General features: G+C 36.7%; 1 protein-coding gene across 1 annotated transcript in view; it reads right to left on the bottom strand.

Moving 5' to 3' along the window:
* LOC133516146 (cadherin-99C) overlaps positions 1–25,708 on the bottom strand; it is a 149,920-nt gene extending 124,212 nt beyond the window's left edge. The window contains exon 1 of the mRNA XM_061848923.1: positions 25,416–25,708. The gene's annotated coding sequence lies outside the window, so the exon portion shown is untranslated. The remainder of the gene's footprint in view (positions 1–25,415) is intronic.
* Positions 25,709–26,211: the final 503 nt, after the last annotated feature.

Here is a 26,211-nt window from a genome sequence, read left to right as displayed (position 1 = left end):
AGTTATAACGCGTTATACTCGTTTTACGAGATTTAAATGATGCCGAAAACTGAAGATGTTAACTGTAATTTTATTATTTTAACAATAATCAATATATCACTTTAATTATGAAAAATACACCCAAGCTTAGCTAGTTTTTACGTAGGTGGTGTCGTTAGGTTTTATATATAAATGACAGGTGAATTCAATTACCATTCAATTGAAGTTTTAAACACATGTCAATACTAGGTAATTAAAATCAATATTCAAGAATCCCATCTAAATATAATATGGATATAAGCAGTAGTTTCATCATCGCGGAGTAGCTTTTTACAGCACCCCGTAATGTTTACAGCTTGATAATACATACGCGTAACGTGGATGCAGTAAGGATGCAATTATTGGCGGGAAATCTTGTTATAGCCTATTGATAACTAGCCCTACCCTTCGTAAGATGTATGTATACTGCCATAGATGTAGTAGGTTTGAGGTGTGTTTCGATTGGTTACTTATACTTGACTCTCGACACTAACCAACAAGCATGGTGGTCGAACTTTAGATAAAAGCATAACTAGACGGGCATTATAGCACGATAAGTAACTCTGTTTCGAAGTTCATCAGCACTAAATTTCTGGTAACTTGCTGTAAGCAACTGTTTCAGCTAACGGGAAAGCTGTTGGAGATTCATAGAGCGTTAAGCTGCAAAACTATTTAATTTGAAATCAATGACTCGCTCCGACGCTTCAGCCCGATTAGTGAGTGGTAATCGTTTTGTTTCGAAATTTTTATGGGCTGCTACATCTTTCTAATTGAATGTTGACTAGTTGCATTTTATTTGAAATAACCGCTATGTCTATTTGCCCGTATTGCTTTCCGTGCCATTAAGTTGTAGGTTTAAGCTTCTCTTGTCGGTGTTCTGAAATTACATACTCTAACTTGCATTTATGCGACCCAATGAGTCTTTATTATTTTTATGACGACCGGTTTGGCTTAGTGGCTTAGACCCTGCCTACGAAGCTGATGGTCCCGGGTTCAAATCCTGGTAAGGGCATTTGTTCGTGTGATGAGCATGGATATTTGTTCCTGAGTCATGGGTGTTTTCTATGTATTTAAGTATTTATTAATATTTATATATTACATATATCGTTGTCTAAGTACCCTCAACACAAGCCTTATTGAGCTTACTGTGGGACTTAGTCAATTTGTGTAATAATGTCCTATAATATTTATTTATTTATTTATGTAACGCACCAAGCCATTATAACTGTTCATACAAAAATACATAAGGAGATAAATAAGAGTAAATGCTCAATGAAACAAAGACAGCGAATTGCTAGTCCCGCGATGCAACATGCAAACGAAGATGACAAAAGATCGATCACACGCACTAGCGCGTGCGTTGCATATCAATATACGGACAATCACATCAATTTACTGCAGTAAAATAGCACCTAATGTTTAGGTTTTGGTTACTTCGTGTGGAATTTCGATGAAAACCATACTGCACTTGCGGAAAAATAACAATTACTTCTTATTATTTGGTACTTCGTTTAATGTGTGCAATTCAGTTCAATGATTTATTTTTCTGGCCTATTTCCTTTATAAGTATCATTAAATGAAAGGTTGGCAAATCAGTAGAAAAAAAGGGAAGCAAAGGAATCTGCAAATATATATATTTTTAGGGTTCCGACGGTTCCGTACCTCAAAAGGAAAAAAACGGAACTTTATAGGATCACTTTGTTGTCCGTCTATCCGTGCGTCTGTCTGTCTGTCAGGGCAAGTCCCTTTATCTCGGGATCGCGTGGAGGTACCTAGTTGAAATGAAAACCATATACTTAGGTCTACAGACCCTTGAAGCTGTGAAGAAATCAAACTTTAAAATTAACTTAAGAAAAGATACGTCCGTTTATGCCGCAAAAACGTATATTGCGACACTCTCAAGGGAATCAAAATTTATAGGGTAAGTCTTTGACCTAGAACAAGAAATTTAGCAAATTATTATCGTCATACATTACAAGTACAGGGAAAAGTTTCAAAACTATAAATTTGTAAAAAATAATGAAGAAAAAGTAAAAATTTATACGGAATCATCGGTAGCCGAGTCCGTAATTTGTTTTTTTACGACTTTAAACATAGACATAAGAAGTATGGAGATTTATAACGAAGCATAATAACAATGAGTCTCGTTGTCTCCAACTGTTCCCCACCACATCATTGAGGGCGTGGCCAGACAACCAACTCACGCGCTGTGATTGGACGAGAGCGGCGACACTAGAGGGAGGAAAAGTCGATAATGTAACAGCTATCGATATTTTACGTGTTCTAACATGACCTTATTGTTTTGAAATTAAAACATTATAAGTAATAATTACCATTGACTTAATTTATATTCCTTTAAATATTTGACCTTGTTTGCGAGCTATGATTTTCAAGGTAGGATAAGGTATATCAGACGATCCATAAGTTCTGTCACAAATGTTTTTGTTGATAAAATGTGATACTAAGGCTTTCAATTTAAAAAAAAAATTACCATGATTCGAAAGCTTGTTTTATTTTGTTTATTAATTAATTAATTTGATTATTTTTATTTTTTTGACGACCGGTCTGGCCTAGTACCAGTGACCCTGCCTATAAAGCTGATGGTCCCGGGTTCAAATCCTGGTATGAGCATATATTTCTGTGATGAACACGGATATTTGTTTCCGAGTCATGGATGTTTTCTATGTATTTAAGTATTTATAATTATATATTATATATATCGTTGTCTAGGTACCTACAACACAAGCCTTATTGAGCTTACTGTGGGACTTAGTCAATTTGTGTAATAATGTCCTATAATATTTATTTATTTTATTTATTTATTTTTAAATTTAGTAACGAATTTTTTTACTGTTTGTGTAAAATTGTTTACTTTGGGATGTCGTTAGACGCGAGCACTCGCCTGGATTGTGCTTCACAAAAGGGAGTAAAAATCAGGGTTTACATTATTAAAATAGTTACAATTATATTTTTGAACTTTTTTTATTATAGCATATGTTGCCACCAGAATCCGAATATTACATAGAGATATGAAGAACTGCGAAAGCAAATTATGTTAAATTATATTTTTGTAAGCATGAACATATTTGATTATACTTACAAGGAAGGGTACCCAACTGTCCGACTCCGATTTGATTCATTTTGATATATGTTATAGAGTAGTCTAAAATAACGGACACGTATTTTTTTTTAGCTGCCCAAACTCAACCTATTGGGAGAAATTGTCCTCCAAAGTACTAAAAAGTTACTAAATCTTCTCACTCCTATAGAAAGTGATGCTCAAGCAACTTGCTAGTTAATGGCTTGTTTGAGTATATACTTGAGAGCAGGAAAAAATAATGTACACGTGTTTTGTTATATATGCTTAAACTCAAGTTTTCCTAAAAAAACACCCGTCTTTATGTGTAACTATAGTGATAAGATATTATAAAACTTCGAATGTCGATTGTTTTAGGAAAAAATGAGTTTTAGCCGATATAACAAAACACGTGCTCATTATTTTCTGCTGCTTTCAAACATATACTCAAACCAGCCGTTAACTAGCAAGTTGCTTGAGCATCACTTTCTATAGGAGTTAGAAGATTTAGTAACTTTTTAGTACTTTGGAGGACAATTTCTCCCAATAGGTTGAGTTTGGGCAGCTAAAAAAAATACGTGTCCGTTATTTTAGACTACTCTATAACATATATCAAAATGAATCAAATCGGAGTCGGACAGTTGGGTACCCTTCCTTGTTAGTGCAGTTATTCGAATCGTTGCTAAGACTATGACTAAAACTACAATGTAATAAATAATTGTTATTAAAACAGTTTTTCTATGACGTACTTACTCGATTAATATTAATAGGTATACTACATTAGGTGAAGAGTAAATTACTTCCATACACACTATATAGTTACACATACCACACATTTTTATCGATAACGCTCAAACATCAATTATGCACGAGCGCCACTCAGGTTCGCGGCGGCAAGAGGCTAGCGGTTGGCGGTCGTACCAAGAAACAGTAATGCCGTTGTGAATATCGTTAGCGGCTTAATACATTGCGCCGTTGCTTATCACACTACAAATAGTTTTCTATGCTAAACCGTCAATGTAGAATGCATATTCAAATTGCCACGCGTTTGTTTGACAAAATGGTCCGACTCAGAGAATTCAGATGTCGGTGGAATTATTTGCTAAAATGTGTGGTTTTATTGACTAATACGTGAAAAAAAAATGTACCCACATGTGGTATGTAACTCCATCATCCTTATAGTTTTTGGAAACACTCCTATTTCGACACGCAACAACGGCATTTTAAGAAAATTGTGTCGCACATTTTTCGTTGACAGCTAAATTCCGACTGTCGACGGCGGACACGGTATGGCCACGATCTGGCCATGTCGCGGCGACACGCGCCACGCCTCCGTCAGATATCTAGTACTTTGAAGAAATAAATTGAAGTCGGGTGTGCGATCAGCAATAAAATATATTACTATTTTGCCGTCTATAGAATATGTATAATTTTATGCTCGACAGAGAACATCATATATTTTTTCTCCTTATAATTAGTCGTAAATCTACAGCTACAAAACGAAAACGATTGTCTACATGCTGAGAAATACAATTTCTCTAAACAACTGGATCAATATAATTTATCTCTACTCGCGATGTATAAGCAGAATATTGATTTGTATTATCACAGTGATAATATCTACTATACCCGGGGACATTACCTTTACTTGTAACAAAAAAGGTGCTAGGGAAGCACGACGAATTATACACTTCATTCCTTTGGAAATAAAACAGAATTTAGACTAACACGCGCCCGGATCCGTAGAATATAGGATTACGAACTTCATCCTTATTACGAATATAAAAAGGTTCATATTTGAAGGCTGGTTTGTTAGTTTTACAAACAAAAGACGATTGGTTATAGTTCCGAGGAATCGGAAGGGGGTACGACACGGCGCGGACGCATTCAAAGAAGCCGCAAGCTAGATCTTTTGTCAAAGGATGCGCGAAGGAACTTTGATTACGTCAAAAATTTCTTTTTTACTCGTATTTTTCCTTATTTGGAATAAGGATAATAACAATAACGTCAAGGCTAGGGTTAATGCAATATTTCATTTAGACATGCGCTCTATTAGGTTTATAAAATTCCCAACTGATTAGTCAAATCAGTTTCCCTTTTAGAACTGTCAAAAGGATTAGCCACTATGGACGAATGTCTATGAAATATAGAACTAGAAATAGAAATCCATACTAATTAAAACAAAAATATTACTTTGCTAATCCGCGAAAAGATAACGTGCGTATTTATTTTTGCGGTGGGAGGTTGGGAACATTAATTGCATGTAAAAATACGCATGTATAACGGGTTAGCACTGGCACTGATTGACTAGCGCGGATCGCGGATCAGCAAAGTAATATTTTTGTTTTAATTTTTAACAGAACAATGACGTCACGGTCAAATCACCAAGTTATTTCGGATTTATGTAATTGAAATTGGGTCTGAAAAAAACTGCGGTCTAGTTTTTTCTAATATTTTTAATGTGCTTTATTTCATGCATGTTGTGAAATAATTTATTTTAAACACAGGAAACATCCTAAACAGATTATTCAGTCATCGATGATTTCATTCTGCATCAACGCACATGACGGCATTTAAAAACTCGTCTGAATCACAGAGTTTTTAATGGGTTTTTTTTACTTTGCACGCCATACTACAAAGTTTTTTGTGCGTTGTGTTGGTTTTTTTTCTTTACGTCGAAGGAAAGAGACGTGAAATACGTGGCGAGTGTGATGAGAGATTTGAACATGCAAAGCATAGTGATTTTCGTAGTACACTATACAGTCCTAAGTTGATGGTTTCTGCCAAGAGTTCTTCAATTGTCCGCGTTGATGTCTAATATAAGAATAGATTCCCACGATTTTGTACTACGATAGGATAGGGACTTAGTTTAATTATAACATTTAAGGGTACCCAGCAAGCTCAGTTCTCCATACAAAGATAGTTACGCTCTCATTTTATAAGGATAAGCTAGATTGTTCTGAATCTTTGTGCTTACAATAGGATAAGATATCATGATCAGGTAGGATAGGTAAGTCATGTAATTAGTTTATAATATGTAGCTTTATACCATAGTAAAAATTTTTTGCTCTATTTCGTTTGTTATATATTTATAAACTGGAGCTATATAAACTAACTACAGGACTAGATATACCTCATGTCATTATACTGAATGTACAAAGTTTCATTACAATCCAATACGTAGTTTTAAAATGAGAACGAAACTCCGTTTATATGGGAAGTTAAAATTCGGCCGAGCTTGCCGGAGGCTCTTAAGTAAACGGCTAAGCTTTTAAAATACACAATTTTCACACAATAAATTAATATTTTAAGAGATTATACACCATAACCTAATATTATAACTGTGTGTTGTGTTGTAATAAGTAACAAATACAAATCTAGTTTTTAAAAATTGTTTACAATTAAACAATTCTTCAATTTCGTGTTAGCATTGACTCGGGGCAAACAATCTAATAACTAAATAAATACAAAGCTTTATAAGACAATTATATATACGGTTAATTAATACCAGCATGCAATAGGCATAAATAGACGGTTTGTTTCCCTTGGTATCTTTACTACACTTACCTTAGTTAATATTTTCTGCTTACTTTTTTACCTAATATAGCAACTCGCACTACGCACTAGTTAAACAACTGGTAATGAAATGGGATTCGGGTATCTTATATCTCAGATTTCATAGAGTTTTTCACAAATTCGGGATCAGTTTAAGTAGGGTAGCTTTGCATCTGAACACAAATAATTTTGTTCTTAATATTAGATGCAACTAATGGTTATGGCCTACTCGAACGATATCTACTGGGATTCAGACCCCTTTCTCGTTTTATTTCTAAAAAACATACAAATTCTGCAATGTATGGTATTGTGTAAGCTTCATTGGAAGTATTTACACATTACACAATAGCCGCACGAGTTTCTTTGTATAGTATTTAAGTCGGCATTTCAACTCATTTTAATTCGTAATTTTCGACGGTAACTTGACTGCAAGCATACACTGATTATCAAGAAAAAGGTTACTATTAAACGTGCCTAGGAAAATACTTACACCTAATACAACGATAACTGAGGCATATAGATTATTTGAAAATGGTAAAAGATAAGATTAGTACAAAATAGATAGTACTAGTACTAAGTGCAGAGGCAGAAACCCGCACGAACAATAATGTGACTGGGGATGGGAACAGGAAAGGCCCTCGCCTGTTACTGATGGCCACACATTAATTAAGCTACTAAGAAGGCCTCTCTTAGATCGTTCCCACCACATAAGAGTCTGAAGAATTAAAGAATCAAGATTCATAAACATATTTTTCAATCACTCCGCCAATAATAGAAATAAATCTATTTTAGTTTAAAAAGTTTAAAACCTTTTCTAAGGCACAATCCGCACAGTTTTAGTTACGTTGCTTATCGCATAAAAACAACATAAAGTGCATTTAGAAAAACACAAGACAGGTTGATGTACCAATCAAGATACGAGCGACATTAAGATGAAATCGGAGAGGGATAGCTCGATAGGGTCCTATTAAGGCGAAACTGAGATGAACGACATTGACTCACGTTCAATGATGCCATTCGTTTTTAGTGACAGTTGTTTGTTTTTTTTTACACTAAACGCAACTAACCAGACCTCGAGAAACTCGGTTTACAAGAAGTACACATTTTGCTTGCGTGGATAAAATGATGGAAATCTTTAAATTCAGTGTCTTTCTAGCAGTAGGTATATTATTAAAGGGCGTATTTTTTTACGATAATAATACATTAACGAATCATACATCTTCTTCTTCCTCGCGTTGTCCCGGCATTTTGCCACGGCTCATGGGAGCCTGGGGTCCGCTTGACAACTAATCCCAAGATTTGGCGTAGGCACTAGTTTTTACGAAAGCGACTGCCATCTGACCTTCCAACCCAGAGGGGTAAACTAGGCCTTGTTGGGATTAGTCCGGTTTCCTCACGATGTTTTCCTTCACCGAAAAGCGACTGGTAAATATCAAATGATATTTCGTACGTAAGTTCCGAAAAACTCATTGGTACGAGCCAGGGTTTGAACCCGCGACCTCCGGATTGCAAGTCGCACGCTCTTACCGCTAGGCCACCAGCGCTTTTTTCATACATGTATCGCTAAAAGTGTTAGGATAGTTGACACATATCAAGGGCTAATAAAATTCTTAAAAAACGCAGCAAACTTGTTTATATTATTTGCTGATGTTGTCGTATTTTCTTCTTTTTAGAGTTCCGTACCAAAAAGGTACAAAAGGAACCCTTATGGTGCGACTCTGTCCGTCCGTCCGCCCGTCTGTCACATTGCTAAATATCTCGAGAAGTACTTAAGCTATCGATTTGAAATTTGGAATACAAATGAAGAACGCTAACCCAGACCGCTAGGAAGTGTATTGTTTTTTTTTTCATAGTGAAAAAAAATTGACTCATGAAGGAAAATGTGAAACAAAAAATACCATTCCCCCCTTATCTCCGAAGTTTACGGATAAAAAACCATTATTTTTTTTACAAAATAATAACATTATCATAAAGATTACAGGGAAAATAAAATCAGATCTTGACGACTTTTTTTTTTATTGACCACAAACATTTTGTTATTTAATTTGCAATTTAATCCCGTTTGCGGGTGTTACTTATAGTTGAAATTCCTATGAGATTACACTAAAGACTCCATCTTTCAAATAAAACAAAAAATATTGAAATCGGTTCACATGATAAACAATTATTCCTGAAAAACCAACATACATACACATCGCACAAATTAGTTAGCCAATTATGGCGCTGCACAATATTATGCAAATAGTATACCTCTGGTCAGAAGTCTTTCGTGATCATAGTTACATGACAAAATTGAAAGTTTGTACGGAACCCTCGGTGCGCGAGGTAAACGAACTCGCACTTGACCGGTTTTTTTTTCGATGATTGGTACGATAGTGATATCAATAAAACGTATGATTTTGTAAGTAATGCTTGCAGAATAATTATTATTTAAGCATATTAGAATGAATATTAAAGAGGATAAAGAGCGTAACTATGTCAAATTTATAAAGTCCGAATGCCGCTACTTATTTGTATGTGTGCTTGCATATGCATCAAGCATTGAAATGTGACCCTCGTATTGTTAATGATAAGTAATTTGTAACAATACCTAATCTCTGTTCCTTGAGTTAATCAAACGGCTTGGGTCGATAGTTTGTTAATTATGAAATGCATTTAAAAAGCTACTTATTATCAAGTCCTCAGAATTATTTAGTAACCCTTATATGGTTATAGAACTTAGCAATATCCTGTTAAATGTCTGTTTTTAACAAACACGAATGATAGACAGGACAAAAAAAGCTTTATAAATAACGCTATGATACATATTTGTTTAAATAACTTCTAATAACCCTCTTTCCCGAATTCTTACATAACCTAAGTATTACTTTGCCGTTAGGTAACCTATGTAAGTAGTTGCTGCATCAACGGTAACTTGAATATCCATTTTAGACTAATACAATACAAACAAAATGTCATAATACATGATAATTTATTTCACTTGCTTTATAGCTTTGTATTTTGTAGTTATATTCGGGCTTTACTTTATTGGGAAAGGAATGGTAATAGTTATGCTAATGACGATATACTATGAAATATTTACAGGGGTCTTTACACTTTGACTTTAAGTTCTAGTGGTAATGATACGGTATAATATAATTCATGCAATTTATTTGCTAACCCTTCAATAAAGGAGACACATAAGTGGATTAACACGGATACCGCAAAACTAAATATTGCTATAAATATTGCTACGCGAGAGCTTGTAGTACGGTTTTCTGATATGAATGCTACATTTCGTACCTATAATAGTATTGCTATGAGAAGATATACCTAAAATCTTAAAACTTTCTAATTCAAAACATTTTTTTATCACAGAAATGGCACCAAATGTTTTATTTCAAGGTGGTATTTATTTTTCATTTGCTTTATGTAAACTCAAATGTGTTTCAGATACAGACATTATGAGTTTTTTCAAAATACGACGTGTGCGAGGTGCCAATTGGCGAATTTAATTACGGAGATGGTACAGTAAGATTTCCTTTTTATTGGTTTGATTATATAAATATAGTGAATTCTCACGGTTAGATGGCTGCAAAATTGTTTACGTAATGAACGTATGGTTGACACAGCTTCATCTAATTTATAGGAACAGGTTCAGTTAGACGTGTATTTTTTACATTTAAAACTAAAATTTAATTATCGATTGTTTTACCTCTTCACTCTTTATTTAACGTGTAACCACGTGAAGTGGTTAATATCACCGTATGGCTCAACATGCACATGTGGAGAAGGTCGATGTCCAGCTGCGAAAAACCATGCGGTTCTATTCCTATTCTTCTAATTAATTCCTGCACTACCTGTTCTAAAAACTTACTGTTCTTTATATCCTACTACCCTAAAGTTGTCTGGAAGAGAGACCGCCTGTTGCTACCTTTATTTATATTGTAAATTTGTTTTCTTTGGGGTGCAATAAATAATATTTACTTTTACTTACTTACCGGTACCATACAGTCCACTCCGTCACAATGGCTGCCAGCTCTGAGCCACATTTCTCCGCCTCATCTTAGGAGACAACAAGCCCTGCTTTTGCCTGCTTTTTTTTTGTTTGCTTCCTTTCCTTTAGGAAGCAAACAAAATTGCCTCAAATCCAAAGCTACCCGTCTTTTCAGATTTTTTCTGTCCGCCTAGGCTACGCTTAAAATAAAATCCCGACGTCCACCGTACAATACGGCACAGGAACTTAAAGACAGCAGCATTAACACCAAGGATAAATGGAGAGAGGATTGGATTGCTAACTTGCCCAGGGCATCCCAAGCCAGCTGCGATCCCACCAACAAACCGCAAGGGTTTTCGGGTCCGAGACGGGAATGGTGCCAACTAAATAGACTTCGCCCTGAAAGCGGGCGATCCGGAGAATTAAAGTTTAAGTGTCGGTGGCGAGATTAACCGAACCGCGACTGTGGAGCACCTGTACAGTCCATTTACCACATTGTCCGCGAGTACCCAAAAATAAAGTACACAGGAGATCCTCTGGAGTTACTTAAGCTAAGCGAAAACGCAGCTCATTGGGTGAAGAACTAACTAGATATTAATTTGTAAAGCGACCAAGAATTATTGTAATATGCCATACAATTAAATAAATATAAATTCATGTTATATGTATGTACTTACCTTTTTCATTTTATAATATTAACTTTATTCCAGTGAATGTTGTTTTAACTGGGTAAGACAAGGCAAGACGAGAGGAGAGACACGCTAGATATATTCTTATCTAAAAGTAATTAATTGAACTCTACTCAATATGTCTAACAATTAATTCCTTACTCCTCGCGTCAGCGTTCAATAACATCTAATGACAATGATTGACAACAAGGACACACAATCCACTGCTAGAACAAAGCGGATGCTGAATTCTTTCACCATTATCAAACTACTTAATGATACGCGTATGCGCAATAAAAACAGTTTGACAAATAAATAGTGTAAATAATAAATTCCATACATAACCGCATCCTGTTGTCAATTCAATAAAAAAATGCTATATGAAATGACCTGTAAAAACTCATTGTTTTTTATGTTTGCTTAAGAGTTCGCAGCAAGCTAGGTTCTCCATACAAACGCAGTTACGCTCTCATTTTAAAACGATTGATTGCTCTGAAACTATGTACTTAGAATAGAATAATGTATATTTATGCCTGTAATTAGTTTATTTAGCTTCAGATACCATCGATTAAAAAATATAGCGAATTTAAGTGTTTCATACTAAACTTGTTTTTGCTCTATTTCGTTTGTTTTATAGGCTGAAGCTATATAAACTAATTACAGGCATAGACATATCTCATGTCATTGTATGTGCAAAGTTTCATTACAATCCAACACGAACACGTACATACCTAGTTTTAAAATGAGAACGAAACTGCGTTTGTATGGGAACGTTAAATTCGGCCGAGGTTGCTGCGGATTCTTAATCACTGCGTGTTTTCTATATTTGATGGGTTGTAAGTTAGACTTTTATTGATATTCTTTATCAGAAAAATAAAAAAATTACAATCCTCCATCCTTTTTCAAAACCCTATCCGGTTTGCAATTCGGATCCGAAATGTATGAAATTATCCGGTTCTTTTCATACATTTCAGATTCGTTGTGCAAACCGTAGGGTGACCTTCAGTGAAAAGATTGCTATCATATTACCTTTCCCTTCTCTTTCATTAAATAAATACAAATGCATAAATCAAATGTCCTCGTCAAATAAGCCTAAAAAATATATATTGGTATGTAACCAAGCAGGTGGCTAGACATTTCAGACAAGTAAAAGTACGTCCTCACTCCGCTTTTTGTCCTCGCTGCGCGTAAAGGTCGACAACTATCTATCAACACCTATCTCGCTTTTGTCTGGGTATAGCACGCCGGGCCACTATTGAAAAACGACCGATTCTCACTTTATGAAACACCCATTCAGAGGGTTTGAAACATGAGGTTAATTCAAGGTCTACATAAAGAATTATTGAAGCTTGTTAACCGAAGTCTTCAGTCTTGTTAGACTTTAGTTCCGATAACTTAGGCCGTACTTTTTGCGCTTACAAAGCAATATTGGAATTCTTGTGTTACATTAGAGAAACTGTAGTTATAGTCGCCATCAGATATATCGGAGCCGCCAAGATGCTCACAAATATCTGAACTCGCCTCAATTGTAAAGGCGTTAGAGTGCATGTTCCGATACTTTTGAGCACCTCAGCCGCTCGGATATATCTAATGGCGACTGTACAGTAACATGGATGTTCAAGAGCCTATTAAAACAGTTACTTTGAGACTTGAGAGATAATATGTCGTGTTAGTACAAGTAATGTATTGGCGTGAGAAAATTATGCAAGGAGCCGTATCAGCAAGTTACATTTCATCTCTCCTATTCGGTTTTTCATGAGCAGATAGCCGGGTGGAAAATAGCTCTTCCCACCCTAGGGTGGAAAGTATTTTTTTTTAAAGTTATGATGAGCAAGCTTATGCTATATAAAATAGACCCAGTGTCTGTACCTCCATTCATTTAAGGCGGTACAGACACCTATTGCTATCTCATTCTGTCTCTTGAAAAAAGCTATTCAAATCATTCTACTATTCCACTCATTCATGGTGGTACAGACACCTATTGCTATCTCTTTCTGTCTCTGGGTGGGTTGGGTTTTATAGACTGAATTCGTGCCCAAATTATCGGGATTGTATCAAAAATCGTTTGCGATTTGTTGTATGTGTTTTGTTTGTTGTCTATAGAGTAGAGCCCATTACAGGCATTACACTGAAACTTTTTAATTGGAAACAAAGTCATTTAAAAGGCGGGAATAACGGATAAAACAAGAAAATTGTTCAGTTCTGAATAAAAATGGATTTATCGTGCGATTCCAGTGACGAAAAAATTAATTCAACTCACAAGCATCAAGTTGATTTGAAGAATTTTACGAACTTGTTAGCATTTTTAAAAAGACGATCGGAATACTTTAAAAGCAAGATATTAAAGATTTTCACTGCAAAACAGGTCGAGAGATTCTTAAACGACGGTCATAATGTCCTATTAATTTGTCTTTTTCGAATTGTTCAAATTTCTCTGTAAACTTCAGAGACATGTCAAACGCTTATCCTGAGGTTCTATGATAAAGTTTAACTAATTTCATTTCATTGTTGTTATGTCGTTTACCTATCGCTGTAAGTATGTATCTGTTAATAATTTGTCCTAAAGAAATATATCTATAATAAACCTACATTTTTTGTGTTTGAGTTGCCTCATAGTCGAAATGAATAGTAGAGTGTTTAACTCGGGTAAAAGTAACCATCTCACCCTCGAACTATTGGCGCTCGAACGAAGTGAGCCAAAATATTTCGGCTGATATGGTTCTCTTTCCACCCTTGGTTAACAATCTACTATTTCAATCTATTAAAACACAAAAATTAAAAATAAAGTGCAAACACTACAATTAAATCGAGTAGCCATGAGATACAATTTTGCTTTGTCATGATTTAGAAAAGTTTGCAAAGGTCTGCTGGTATAGGGACATAATAGCTAAGAATATAATAGCCACGCCGACATAAATTTTCTGGGTGCGACAGGAAGTTAGTCGTGAGGCTTCTCTCATCTGCAGAAAACTCATTTTACGTCTGATTCTATGAAATTAAATTAACTTCCTAGGTAATTTTCTATGACTTATGGCCATCACTGCACTTGGAATTAAAATAGCTAGTTCATAAGTATTTGTTATGTTTAAGTAAAGAAAATATACGGAACCGTTACTTTTCAATGGTATAATTTTCTCCTTTCCGTTTCAAGAAGTCATCGTATCTCAAACTATGGGCATAATTGGGCAGGGCCAAACCGGTCCCTTTAATTTACTTTTCTATTATACCCAAAGAGATCCAGTAAGTACCTAAACGGCACACCACTCGCATTTCATAACTTGGCCGTACCACCTACGGGAAATATTTATATTATGACCTTATAAGTCGAAAATAATTTAGGTAACTACAAATCTAGCCATTGTTTGTTGTTCTAAACGATTACGTCAACCGCATTACATGGTCTTTTAAGTCACGCGAAGTGGTTAATATCTGTGTCACTACGCCGTTTGAGATTGCAAATTCTTAAAATACCTACTGTAAATTGACGTGAAGAGGAAATACCTATCCATTCATTGTATTTTCCGGTACCTAAGAGTTTAAGAGGCAACAGAAGTGGTAATTTTTTCATACAAACATACTCGACTGTTTCCTCCGTTGGTTCAGTTTTGGAGGAGGAAACACTCGAGTACAAAACATCGTTTTTTGAGATTTTTACGCTGGATTTTTGGGTAACCTAGCGTTGTCCTTATCGCACTAGTTTTAGGAGCAGCTTCCATTAGCGATACGGAAGTATACCGTATCCTATTAACTCCATACCTTGCACACTGGTTTGGCATCGATTTGAGTACCATATTTTAGTTTTATTAAAAAAATTCCTAGTGCCTATTTTAGTGCTGTTAGTAGATACCTACACCTTACACTAGATTGAGGAAGAATGTTGAGTGCTACCGTTCGCCAACAAACTGTCACGCAGTGTAGCGAAAAATAAAATATTCATTTTACATATATTCATTGCTGAGTATTTTTTATTTTTCAGTAATTAAATTAAAAAAATGGTAATGAGATGTCGAAAATTTTCACCAATTGCGATAAGTTGGTTCGGATTAGAAAATTTACTAACATTATTGCCGTGCCCTGTTTACATTCCAAAGATTTCCTTAGAATTGCGTCACAAACTGAAATGATATCACAGCTGACATTTGTTAAGAGCATTGTCGACCTCGTCAGTAAGGCCTCTCCTAGGCACCGTGGCATGTTCACTAAACGTGAGATTTATCGAGCACAACCGACCACAGAAGTTAGATCGTGCTGTGCAATTCAGAGACATTACATTACCATTATTCTCAGTTTATGAACTTATGTTCTTACAGCTCTATGCTTTGTCTCCTTAATATATCTGTTAAATAAAATAAATTAGTATTTTGATTAAATTTATATTTTTGTTGAAGTTTTTTGCCTTAAAGGGTAGTTTGTTACAAAAGGTGTGATATGTTACGTATGTATTCCTAATATGTATTATGCTTTGAACTCATAGATAATATTATTTGGAGTAGAATGTTTTGTGAAGAACCTACTATTAGAATTGAAACTTCTTGAAACTCTACTACTTGAAGTGAAACTTTCATTGATATTAATAGCGAATCCAAAAGCTGGTCAGTTGCTGAACCGAAGACAAGAATGCGGATCCGTTACAAGCAACTGTCTAGAAACGAATTAGCAGGCCAGTACTGTACTAATCAATGCGCTCCAAATTAATTTAGAATTTAATATTTCGTATTTTTTGATCTCGTTTCCAATATTATACTTGAACAATTCTATGTACTCCATAATTGTCGTATTGTATCAGTTGAAATACTTTAAGACTATTGTAAAGCAACATATGTAATATAATTATACGGTGTGTTAGGTACACTTAATAAATATTTAAAATAAAAATTATCTTACAGAAGAATTTCAATCTTATTTGTCCGGCTATGCTATGCTATGCTTCTTGTCTATGATAATGTAGCGAAGTCCTAATGTGATACTCAAACTTGAATTAAAATTAATGTGATATTTGAACAGAAGACGAAGCGAAGGTCAAACAAGTATCGGCTATTGCATCGTATTAAGTTGTGTACATTTTACCTTAATTTTTTTATAGAATAAAATAGAGGATTCTGTAAAAAAATAACGATCCGTATAAAAATCGGAATAGTCTATAACGTGACGAAATATCCCTCCCGTTGTAGTGCTGGTGTCATGGTTACTAGGTACGTCTTTTTTATGAATATCCCTAAAATTTAATTGGCAAGTCTACAAAAAAGGGCCCAAACCAAATTCCGGATACATTTAGAAGATATTTGTACCAAGGCCACACTAAATTCGCAGGGCTGTCACATTGGATAAATTAAGCCCCTCGTCCCACTTACAAAGGCTGTTACATTCGGCCTTAGCTGCATTCCTTAACAGGTTCGAGCAGTTTAACAGTTTAGGTCTGAGATCTAACAAAGCGATTGCGACAACACATGATCACTCTAATTCTGAATTCAAATTCTGTCAATCCCAGTTGGCCTTTTAAAGTCAATACCTTTCCTTTACTAAGTGTTTAACAGTGACTAGTGACTTATCTCGTAAATAACATGTTACTTGCTGTTAAGTCCAATTTAAGGTGGAGTAGCCTACTTGTTTTACTTACCTCAAATCAGTATTTGTCGCAGGAGTCGCCCGAGGAGAAGTTACGTGACCTATTTGTTATCTACGTTATAATTTACGAGTTTATTTTTAGTGTAAATTCTGTGTCAAATAAAATCATCAATAAGTTTCGAAAAAATTACATTCTTCTTGGTACTTCAATAAGCTGTAATCTATTCTTTTTATATGTTTTTGCTTTTAGTAAAACATTGTAAAACCTATTCCATTTGAATACTACGACAAAATACCGTTTTAGCTATAAGATTACTTGTTTGAATCGTAGGAGGGCAATAAGCGATATCTTAACTATCACAAGCATTGGGAGATATAAAGAAAAATTGTGAAGTTTAAATGTCACGGGAATCTGAACCTTATGTTACTTGGAACAATTTAGATAACACATATATTTTTATCGAAGCTTCTTGCCTTATATACAAAAAGGGTTTGTTCTTTTGCTTTGACTCGGCATTTTGATTCTATCTAGACCGCGGTTACCGACATAAATGGAGATTTGTGGGCCCGCTGGCCACAGATATTAATCGTATGAAATATTATGCTAGAACTTTACTTTGTTACTGCATACTTTACTATGTCTTTTATAATAAGCACATTTACGTAGATACATTACATGCTTAAAGTATTACATAAATAGTTAAAGAAGTAGATAAACAAGCACCATAGTTTTTTAAAGACTAAACAAGCGGACGCAGGACACGACTACCTTTTGTATGCAAACCGTAATGTACTAATGCTAATATGGACAGGATTTCATCAAAATATTAAAGATGGTTCAATAATGATACACATCAAAAATCTTTAATTTAGCGAACACAAGAAGTTGTTCAACAAAAATCATGCGTTACCTTACCCTGTAATTTATCAAACGATGCGTGACTAAATGTGACAGTGTTAGAAACGTATCTAATTACCCACATTGTTATTTAGCACGAAACCTATTAGATGGTAAGGTTAAGGAAATAGTGCAAGGGCGTCTTTTCAACTCAAGACCACACAATGATCAGCATTTGGTGCGTTGAACAATACATTCCGATAGGCAGGTATTTAATTATTTTCATCACACTTGCTCGAAAAAGATCTTATTTCATGGAGGTGTACTGAAGGACAAAGGCCTATATTATTCCCGCGGGAGTTATGGATTGTGAAAAAAAAGCTAGAACTCCCTAAGGAGTTATTTTTTTTATTTTTTCGTTACTAATTCATACGAATTAACTAGGTAGAAATGAGTTTTACTTCTAAAATATTAACGTTTATAATGTAATATTTCTATATATTTCATTTGATTAATTTAATAGCCTTTTAAAATATGTGTACACAATTTTTAATCGTAGCGAACGTCGGATAGGTCTTTGTCTTCGAAGCCTGAACTGTCCAAACATGAGAATATGACGGACGAATGTTTGTTATTTCGCTTAAAATTTAGTTTTTTCTTCGCAAGTGTGATGAAAAACATTGTGTGGAACTCCGGGGGTAAGAATATTGTTACTCAAGTCTTTAATTCACTCCAGCCTGCGGCTGCCATGAATATATAGACTCTCGTAAAATATTTCACTTCCCCCCCTCGGTACAATATGTACCATTGTTACTTATAGCGTAATTTAAGACTTTCAGTGAAATATCACTGGATTTCACAGGTGCTTGAAACAATAGTGCAATAACTAGGCTAAAAATTCAGCAACTATGTTACTAAGTATTAATAATATAGTTTGTTACTACTCGTTCGCAGTGTATAAAAAATGGAATAAAAAAAGAGGTGTTATGAATGTAAATGTAGCTATAGAGTAAGATCATAGGTAGGTAGGAGTTGGACCCGGGTACGTCCTTAAACTAGGTCCAAAAGAGAGGTATGGGCATTGTGAATGTCATCTCGCTTCCTGTGGTAGGACACAGCATAGCGGATGTCATTCCAGATCTAGAGCAGAGCCCAACTGGGGAAGTACCTTACAGAAAACCGCAGCCAAATAACACTAGACCCTCTATACTCATAGTGTTGTGTTGCCGGTGAGTAAGGTTGCCAGAGCTCAACGAGGGTGCGGAGTGTTAGGGTCGGCAACGCGCATGTTACTCCTCTAAAGTTGCAGGCGTACGTAGGCTACGGAGATTATCAGGCGGGCCGTACGCTTGTTTGCCACCGACGGAGTATAAAAAAAGCGGCCAAGTGCGAGTCGGACTCGCCCATGAAGGGTTCCTTTATGACGTATTAAAAAAAACTACTTAAACTACTAGATCTCGTTCAACATTTTACCACTTTGGACACACATTTCACCACTTTGGTAGTGTCTCTCGCGCAAACTATTCACTTTAGAAAAAAATTATATTAGGAACCTAAATATCATTTTTGAAGACCTATCCATAGATACCCCACACGTATGGGTTTGACGAAAAAAAAATTTTTTTTTAATTTTATGACGTATTAAAAAAAACTACTCACTAGATCTCGTTCAAACCAATTTTCGTTAGAAGTTTGCATGGCAATGTATATCATATATTTTTTTTAGATTTTTCATTCTGTTATTTTAGAAGTTACGGGGGGTGGGGGGGGGGGACACACATTTTACCACTTTGGAAGTGTCTCTCGCGCAAACTATTCATTTTAGAAAAAAAATTATATTAGAAACCTCAATATCATTTTTGAAGACCTATCCATAGATACCCACACGTATGGGTTTGATGAAAAAATATTTTTTGAGTTTCAGTTCTAAGTATGGGGAACCCCCAAAATTTATTGTTTTTTTTTCTATTTTTTGTGTGAAAATCTTAATGCGGTTCATAGAATACATCCACTTACTAAGTTTGAACAGTACAGCACTTATAGTTTCAGAAAAAAGTGGCTGTGACAGAATCGGACAGACAGACGGACATGACGAATCTATAAGGGTTCGGTTTTTTGCCATTTGGCTACGGAACCCTAAAAAGGTACTGAGAATTTCTTAGCAGCAACTACCCATCGACTAACAAGTTAAATTGTCTCGTCAATGATAGAAATGGTTGAAAGAACGAATTCTGTGGTGGAAGGGTAATAAAATAGGTAGAAAGTACATCGTACAATTTACTCAATTAGCTTACTAAATAAAAGATAAACTCCTAATAATAATAAATACAGAAATAAATTATAAACCACGGTGCGAAAGCAAGTCGAGACTACCAAAAACAGGTTAGCATGTTAAGTCGCAAGTATAGTAGATAGTAGAGATGTGCCGACTAGTCGCCGACTAGTCGGGAAAGCCGACTATCCGGCCACATTTATAGTCGGCGACTAGTCGGCGACTAGTCGGCAATATGAGCCGAATAGTCGGCTGCCTAGATCTTCCAAAAAAATAAGGAAATAAAATAAAAAACCACCATACTCGAAGTGTTTGCCGATTTACCCAGTCCACCTCGCGAAATAAGTACTTGGCATTGATTACACTTCACTTTACTTGAATCATCTTCAACATCGTCAAAAAATGTCCACACGCGTGATTTTCTTTTAGTCATAATGTTTATAAAGATCACTACTTGTTTATTTAAACTTTTAAACAACAATTACGATTCGTTATGTATGTTTTTCTAATAATAACACACCGGAGCAACAAGTGAATCGGAAAGGTAAACAAAACTAGTCAAAACATGAAAACGCAACCACGTGCGGCAGCGAATCAGGCGACCCGAACGTTCCCGATTACGCCCGAACTTAGGCGAAGACCATAGTCGGCTACGCCGACTAGTCGGCCGACTAGTCGGCCACCTGACTGCCGACTAGTCGGCTAGTCGGCTAGTCGGCCAAAACCGTAGTCGGCACATCTCTAGTAGATAGGTATACATACATTGTTAGCGGTTTTAAATATGCAATTACACACGGTACTCAGCGACGCAGGTGTCCGACAGTGAAAAAGGTCAAATTTGAAAATAATAATTAATGTGTATTGGTATTTTACAGGTGTTTCATTATGAGTAACTGTTGAAGACTAAGATACGTAGCAGACATGTGCCACTACTCGGTATTAACCGACTAAAAAGAGAAGGGAAACTAATATTTTTGTGGAGGCAAGCGGATCTCTTATAATTTGATTGGGTACAACACTGTAAGTACACCCGCATCACACGCCGTCCTCCAATGGACGTGCAATCGACCCGCCACAGCCGAAAGGCGGAAGCGGCCACTCATACCTCCCTAGGAATCATCGAACGTCATCCGTCATCGAATGACATCCATCATCATCACTGTAAGTACCTACCTACCTATGTATACTTGTTTGAGTTCAAATCCTGTAACAAATTCAAACCGCTTTTCGATGTCTATTAGCTGAAAGTTGGTATCTATAGGGACTATAGGTAACTATGGTACAAATGGTACAATGCACACCACGGCATTAAGTTCGCCTATTGTACAGTGTGTTTTCGTATGTGCAATAAAGATTAAATAAATAAATGCAATAATATGCTAACATGGAACTAACATGATGATGCAATCCGAAGGAGACAAAAGGAACTTCTCCACAAAAAATCGCAACCAAAGTCTTACAAAAAGGCTGTACAGTACAAAAGTAGGTACAGTCAGACGCAGAGTGAGTTGCCCTCCCCCCCCCTCCCCCCCCTGCATCATGCATGGTCACCTCTCTCTGCAGCTGACTGTACATAAGTATGTCAGAAATTAATTTAGTATGTAGACTTTATGAACATAATTTGTACCAAAATCAATATTTCTGTTTACCTGGTTTACAGACATTTATTGCAAATTTTAATAACCAATACCTGTTATCATTTCTTAAGTCTACTCTGCACCTCATTATCAACTAACCTGTTTCTCACGAAGTGTTGACAATTGTACTAAGATACCTACCAAAAGTAGGTTCCTTACGAGTGATTCAAGTAGTTAGCCCATCCATTGTCTATACAAGTAGAGAGGTACATAGGTGTATAGTCGTGTTCAGTACTTATTTACATAATCAAGTAAGTGGGTAAACGACACAACGATTCTCACGACGAATGACTATTAGGTAGGTCAGTACAGTCGCCTTCAGATATACGCACTCTAACGCCATGACAGCGTATTAAGGTATTTGTGAGCACCTTCGCCGCCCCGATATATCTGATCGCGACTGTACCTAATAACCCGACGAACATTTAAGCAGTGCAGAAAAAATTGGTCAAATTCACCGCTTCGAGAGCTTTCACTTCGAAGGCATAGTTTTTTCCATTTTTCCTTTAATATAAAAAATGTAGTACTACTCGCAGACATACGTACGTAGCCACAGACGTAGCTTGACAAAAATTAGTTTAAAATATAGTTATCGGCCGAATTTCACCTTCCCATATAAACGGAGTTTCGTTCTAATTTTAAAACTACGTGTTGGATTGTAATGAAACTTTGCACATACAATGAAATGAGGTATAGGTTATACCTATCAGGGATCGGAACCGGTTTTTTGGAAAAACTTTGAAATAAACATATATTTCGGTTTATTTTATACTCCAAATATAGGACTCGGTTGTGTTTTCAGATAACGACTTCGTATTATTAGATTGCCCAATTAGAAATGAAATAATTAACAAAGAACGAAAAAATACCGTTTTCGTTCCCATAGAAAAAATACCCGTTTCCGATCCCTGATACCTATGCTTGTATAAATTAAAATTTCATTAAGGGAGCATATTTTTTATATCCGCAACGCAGGCTTTGTCAGGTGAACACCAACTCACATTCAGCTACAGGCTTCGTCACAAAACAATACAGCGGTAAAATCTGCAACAGGCTTCGTCAACTTACTCTAAAAGTATACATTTAAAACCCCTACAAATAAAAAACACCCACTAACTCGCACAGCGTCTGCTGGCCGCACTTCTCCGTTGAATCGCGATGGTAATTCTTTGGGCAAAATACTGACCAGCCCGTCACCCGTGGCATCCACCAAATGGGACGCCAAATCCTTATATAAAAGCCGGGCGCTGGGCCCCCAGGGCCCTAACGTTTCAACCCCAAAAGGCTCAAATATGTAGTCACTGCCGAGCGTACTGTATTCGCGCTGTTTGCTATCCTCGGCCGGTAAGTGGAAGGACGCGGCAAATGCGTCTAGTCTAACACACGTAGCGTCCCAAACCAAAGGCCTGAGGCCTGTAATTAGTTTATATGTATAAGCTCCAGCTTATAAAACAAACAAAATATATCAAAAACAAGTTTTGTATGAAAAATTTAAATTCGCTATTTTCTAACTATGGTATCTGAAGATACATAAACTACTTACAGGACTAGATATACCTTAGCCTATTGTATGTTTTTTTTTCTTTATACTACGTCGGTGGCAATCAAGCATACGGCCCGCCTGATGGTAAGCAGTCTCCGTAGCCTATGTACTTTTGCAACTCCAGAGGAGTTACATGCGCGTTGCCGACCATAAACCCCCCCCTCGTTGAGCTCTGGCAACCTTACTCACCGGCAGGAACACAACACTATGACTAGGGACTAGTGTTATTTGGCTGCTGTTTTCTGTAAGGTGGAGGTACTTCCCCAGTTGGGCTCTGCTACACAGATACACAGTTACAGTTAGTATGTACAAAGTTTCAGATCAATCGAGCTAGTCCTTTTAAACCTAACCTAATGACAAAACTCCCAAGTGTTTGTGAACAAATGCTTAAGGCAAATTTTTCACATCTTTTGGCCTAACTGGATCACAAACGCTCACTTATGGAGAATAACCGGACAAGCACCCGTACATAAGGAGATCCAAACGCACAAATGGCATTAGATTGGGCATATGCTCAGGAAGCCTGACACCCACCTATCCAAGGTGGCCCTGACCTGGAAGATGCCCGGAAAACGGAAACATGGTCGCCCTAAATCTACTTGGCGCCGTTCCGTGGAGCAAGAGTTGGGTGTATTGGGGATGGGGTGGGAGTAGGTTACCCAAGCTGCCCGGGACCGAAGTCAGTGGAAGAAAATGGTTCGAGCCCTACACCCCAGCAGGGGGTAACAGGATGAAAAGAAAAAGAAAGAAGAGTCCTTTTAAAATGATAGCGTAGTTATACGTTTGTATGGAGAACCGAGCTTGCTGTGTAGTCTTTTGAACCCTGGTTTTTGTATAATGAGCATAGCTGCGACAGATCATCGCAAAACGATCGCAAAACAGTTGTGACTTGAAAATAGAAAAGATGTTTTAAATTCATGTTAATTACCAGTTAATTACATTGTTATTTGATTAATTTCTAAATTATATTCATTGCCGCACCCCACAAAATGTCTAAAAACTTGCGCCTTTTCTATTAACGTATTTATTTTTGCGATAACCTGTCCGAGCTTTGATAATGAGGGTCTAAAAGGGTGACGTTACACTAATTACACCTGCAGACCCTGCAGTGTAAAATACAGTGTCCTGATTAGAGAGGGTAGGTTAATCATAGCTTAATAATTATAGGGTAAGTAATAAAATATACTCTCCCGGCCGGTTTCGGCCTCGGCGACGGCTTCAGCTCCGCTTATGTGCTCGCGTAGTCGATCTTATTAACAAAGACCCGTGCACACAACGGGCAGGAAAGACCACCATTATACCTACCTAATGGCATTCCTAATGGTCGCTGGTGGACGGGCTTTCAGCTCATCCCGTCTGATAAGACGAAAGCTCTTTAATACAAACGCAGTCCCCATTTTCCAAGGGCGTAGCCCGCCGGTAAACTGGGGAGGGGGGGCAACTTAATATCGTCGGAGGCCTAGGGGCGGCAGACGCCGCGGAGGGCATACTTTTTAGTATGTAAAATTTGAGCTCTTGAGGCTGCACCTGACTGTTTGCCTACCTGCCATTTTCCTCTCTGGATATTGATATTATGGAAAATATATTTACATTAACTTGATCTATATTAACCATAGCTACGTTTAACATTTTTAAATTTTTTGATTTTTTTAAAAATTAAGAGCGAAAAACAGATATAAGTATGCAGATATAGGTATGCAATAATGTTAATATCAGAAGAGGAAATTGAGGTCTACGTTTGTATGAAAAGGTGATTTCGCGTGGGTCCTCCAGTTTCGTCTTAAGTCCACGGTATTCAGTCATAGGGTATTAAGTTAAGTACTTACATAGTGGCAGCAAATATTTCTGATGAGAACCTTAACTTCATCTATTAAGGCAGCATCATCCATTCCACAACCTTTTGTAGCACAGTGGCCTCTTAGTTTTGTTATCGTATGTTAATTTAATATCTGTACCCACCCACAAGGGTACCTAACCTACAACAAAAGTTGCTGCAAATTGAACGAAGGCAGGCTGCTAATTCGAAATGGGTGCCCATAAGTTTACACAGTGAATTAAGGGTTCACTTCTACTCGTACTCTGGGAATAAACATCTTGTCCTACACCCACTCGTTGGATTCCGTTGTAGGGCATGTAGCATAACCGTTCTTACAAAGTTGTAAGCTTAACTAAAGCCTACTCAATTCAGAGCAGCTGTAATACGATTCTAATAAGTCGCGCCTCTCACGAACAGCAGCTACGTAAATAAAAGTAAATGTAAACTTTACCTTAACAGTTTAAATGGGTTTCCTCGCGTAGCGGTCCACCTGCGGTACCGGGTTCGAGCGGAGGCTGCGGCGTCCCCCTCGGAATGTGACACCTGTGACCACAAGCACACTCACGGTACAACACAATGATCACAAAACTGTCTTCAACAGTCGTTCCTGCACTTCAAACGCACTCGAGAAACTGGCTGTTCATTTACAACAACGTTCCAAATTGTTTCGATAAAAAAAGTTTCGCGCGTTCACAGATAAAAATAACCGCAATACTACACAGAGCGGCGTACGAACTCAAACTGACGTACGACTAAGTAGAGGGGCGAGCGAACGGAGATGCGATAGTAGCGACACCACACCTGTCGACGCGAAGGCGTACAACTCAAACCGCACCGCAAAGCAATGAAGCGAACTGAGAGCTACAGCATTCATTTCTACGATTATGCAACGCGGACAACGCGGTAAAGTTTAACCGGGTGCGGGCAGGAAGAAAATGTCGACGTGATTATGCGTTAACAAAGCGCTGCTTTTAATTGAAATTCTTGGCTCAAGTAACCGTACAGCAATTAAAATATTTCCTTGCCCTTACTTTATAGTCTAAGATTATATAATTACGGCCGACCGTCACCGATCTGCCTTATATTTTATGAAATAAAATTATGTTCCTTGACATAATTAAATAGGATTAGCTAAAATATGGTCAACACTATTTTTAATTTATTTTTGAAAAAAATTTTTTCTTCTCTCACCGACTTGCCTGTCGAAAGTGCGTTCTATTCTGAGAGTTCGATTCCAAGCTCTGCTT

This window comes from Cydia pomonella, chromosome 3 (assembly GCF_033807575.1).
Source record: "Cydia pomonella isolate Wapato2018A chromosome 3, ilCydPomo1, whole genome shotgun sequence".
NCBI lineage: Eukaryota > Metazoa > Arthropoda > Insecta > Lepidoptera > Tortricidae > Cydia > Cydia pomonella.
Note: the sequence above shows the minus strand (reverse complement) of the source record. Positions and strands in the feature narration are given on the sequence as shown.